This window comes from Mus pahari, chromosome 6 (assembly GCF_900095145.1).
Source record: "Mus pahari chromosome 6, PAHARI_EIJ_v1.1, whole genome shotgun sequence".
Classification (NCBI taxonomy): domain Eukaryota; kingdom Metazoa; phylum Chordata; class Mammalia; order Rodentia; family Muridae; genus Mus; species Mus pahari.
The window spans coordinates 59,336,629-59,340,443 of NC_034595.1; the positions used below are offsets into that span (position 1 = coordinate 59,336,629).

General features: G+C 33.6%; 1 protein-coding gene and 1 non-coding gene across 8 annotated transcripts in view; one reads left to right on the top strand and one right to left on the bottom strand.

The window, feature by feature from the left end:
- Positions 1–3,815, top strand: part of Tut4 (terminal uridylyl transferase 4) — a 128,268-nt gene that overhangs the window by 103,669 nt on the left and 20,784 nt on the right. The window lies entirely within an intron of this gene.
- LOC115064376 lies at positions 2,275–2,381 on the bottom strand. Its single transcript, XR_003844195.1, has one exon. It is a non-coding gene; the product is annotated as a U6 spliceosomal RNA (small nuclear RNA).

Sequence of the window (3,815 nt, forward strand, 5' to 3'; positions counted from 1 at the left end):
TTTAATATATACAACAGACTGGTCTTGAATTTTTGGTGATTTTTTTTTTTTTTTTTTTTTTTTTTTTTTGGTGATCTTTCTACTTTTGCTTCCTGAGTGCTAGGATTTTATAGTCTTGTACTACCATGCCTAGCTATTTTTATATTTGGGGGATATAGTGTGTGTGTGTGTGTGTGTGTGTGTGTGTCTGTCTGTCTGTCTGTCTGTCTGTGTTGCATTGCTCAGGCTTTTCTTGAACTCCTAAGTTTGATTCTTCTTCAACTTGGAAGTAGCTGTGTGTCACTATGCTTGGTTTTACTGTCATTTTCATGGATGAGTATTGTGTTTTACTAGATGCTTTTTTGTGAATCTGTTGATAATAGTAGTCTGACTTTTCTCATTTTTATTAATCTGATTGATGAGTTTGACTTTAGTATGTTGAATAGTTGGGATATAAACTCCCTTGGTCTTGATGTATAATTATATTATTATACATTTTTAAATATACATTTCCTTGCTTTAAAAATGTTACTAGCAATATTGATTTAATTTCTTTGACTTAGACAGGCCTCTTTTTTTATTGTTCTTTTTGGCAGAATGTACCTTTTAAAAGTGGTTTTAGCTGGGTGTATATCTCATGCTTGAGTTGAAGCACTTTGGAGGCTGAGGCAGGATCTTCCTGCCTTTGCTTCCCAAGTGCTGGGGTTAAAGGCATAGAACCACTAAGCTTGTATTGGCTTTTATTTCTTAGTGCCCAGAAGTAACCTTTCCTTATTTCTTGCCAACAGAAACCTAGTCTAGTCTAGGCTCCAGGTTATAGACACTGTGTCGGAGACAATTAAGACACATACTAGCAGGAAAGAAGATGGTCTTGGGTTGTTGTATAGCCATCATTATATCTATGACCTCAAGACAATGTTGAGAAAATCTCTCTATAAGGAGAAAACCCATATCATATCCTGATGGTAACTTTTTAAAAGTTGGATGATTATTATAGAATTGTGTTTGTTTTTTTTTTTTAAAGATAGGGTTGCCCTATATAATTCTGGAACTCATTATGTAGATCAGGCTGTCCTTGAATTCACAGAGGTCTGTCTTCCTCTACCTCTTAAGTACTGGGATTAAAGGTATGTACCATTATGCCTAGCTTTCACTAAAGAATATTTAGAAATTTCCATAATTTAAATTAGGCTTGCCAAAGCTAATTTTTATCACTTTATATATTTTATACTTTTTTCTTTTGTTGGTGTGTAATTTATATGAGTGGGCCACAGATTTTTTTTCAGAGTATTTTCTGTGATCTCTCATGGATTAGTAATCAATAAGGCAGCATTTTTAATATATGAGGGTATTTTATTTTGGCTTAGAATTTAGTCAAATCTATAATTATGATAGTATGGGCTTTAACAACCTGCCTAACCTTCATGATTCTGAGTTTCATTATCAGTAAAACTGTAATACCATGGGCAGATGTGATATGTGAGAATGATTTCAAGTTTAAGCTACATAGCAAGATTCTGTCTTAACAGACACAACCAAATAATGTAGGAATAGTATTTTTAGTGTTATGTAGCTCAGAGACCCTGCAGTGGTTCATGGGTGGGTTACAAGTGGCTCACAAGACTGGGATATAGCAAGCAGTTCCAAACTAACCTAGCTACATACTAACGCCTTTCTTCAAAAGTTTTAAAAAAAGAGCAAGTTGGTCATATATTCACTTTTACTCCTTTTTTTTAAATTATTTTATTAGATATTTTCTTCATTTACATTTCAAAGGCTATCCCGAATGTCCCCTATACGCTCCCGCTGCCCTGCTCTCCTTCCCACTCACTCCCACTTCTTGGCCCTGGCATTTCCCTGTTCACTTTTACTCTTAGTCCTCAAAAAGGCAGAGGTAAGGGACCTCTGGGAGTTCCAGGCCAGCCTGGTGTACATGGGGATTCCAGGCCAATCAAGGGTACATAGTGAGACCCTGTCTTAAGCAACCTAACAAATGAAACCCAGAAATTGAATGCCTTTTATACAATAGATATTAAAATTAGGTGTTCATTGTGATGTTTGTTTTAAATATTCTTCTACCATATTTTTGTGATTATTATTACCAAAATTATTATTGATAAGAGAAATATAATAGGATTCTTTTATTCAACTGAAAATTTCCCATGATCTGTTTTTAAAATATTACTTTCATTTTTTTAAAGATTATACTATAATTACATTATTTTCTCCTTCCCCTTTCTCCTTCCAAATTCTCCCCTATACCTTCTTTGCTCCCCTTCAGATTCATGGCCTCTTAAAAATATAGAATGCTTCATGAATTTGTTATCATTCTCATGCAGAGGCCATGCTAATCTTCCCTGTGTTAATTCAGTTTAAGTATATGTGCTGTTGAAAGAGAACACCCCATTATCTTTTTAAAAGACCATAGTTGTTAAAATGATAGGCAATCGATGTACCCAGTATAATGAGTTCAGATTGTGTGGAGACTGACACTTTTAGACTGATGATATGTACGTTTTTGCTTCTAGACATTTTTGGTTGTCATAAAGGTTTGTGTTTTCTGATATTATTTAAGTATTGGATACAGATCAATTTTTTTTTTTACTGTTAATGATTTATTTAATAACATTAATTACCTCTGGCTTCATTTGCAATTAAATTTAACTTTAAATAGCTAGTTATTCAGGTTTACTTAAGGTTTTGTTTTATGGTACTGTCGATTGATCTCTGGGCCCTTTTCATGCTAAACAAATGGTATACCAATGATCTTTATTCTCAAGTTCCCTTATAATGTTAAATATTTATAAATTTATAATTTTTATGTTATGTTACAGATTATATTTTATGTCAACCTTGCTAAATTGCTCAGACCAGCCTGTCATTACTATGCCGCTAGCTCCAGAGTAGCTGGGGTTTCAGGTAGAACACCACACTATGTTTTGGCCTTTGGAGTGTTGTTTTGCTTTTGTAGTACTGGGGATTGAACTTTTAGGCTAGGGCTCTGCCACCAAACTGAGTTCCTAACCCATGGAGGTTTTTTTGTTGTTGATCAATAATACATTCAGGTCAAAAGGAACTTTCTTAAGCAGAGTTTTTTTTTCTGTTCCAGCAAATCGTAAGTCCAAGAACATTCTTTACATAAAAATTAACAGTAAAAGAGATTTAGGAGTGTTGTTCTTAGTTGATTACATGAAAATTTATGCTTTCTTAAACTATATCAACTGGAAAATTAAATTTAATCAAAGAACCTTGAGGACATTATACCAAATGAGGTAAGCCAGTTAATAAAGAGACCATAGTATTTGATTCTAATTAGGTTCTTAGAATAATCAAATTCATAGACACGTGAAGTAGAATGGTGTATGGTGGTTGCCACCACTGGGGAAGGGATGCATGGAAAATAACAGTTTAACACACATGGTTGTAGTTTTACAAGAAAACAAAAAAATACTAAATCACTTGTGATGGTAGCTCAGCACTTAATACCAATGAACCAAATATCTATGATAGTAAATTTTGCTTTAACACAACTAAAAAAGGTATAATTTTGGTATATGAGTAGACCATAACTATTATAACAAAGTAGACATGGGAATTTTCAAGTTTCTTATACAAATAGGATTTTGGGGTTTTGGAGGTTTTTGTTTGTGTTTGTTGGCTTTTTTTTTTTTTTTTTTTTTTTTGGTACTTGGGATTGTATTTGGGTCTCCTTCTTGTTATGAAGGCAGCACCAATCACGGCACTCCATCCCTATCCTTAACATCTAAATCTTATATGATAAAATTTTTACTTCTGCCTCTTACAACTGTTACTTTTTTGAGAGCATATACACAGGC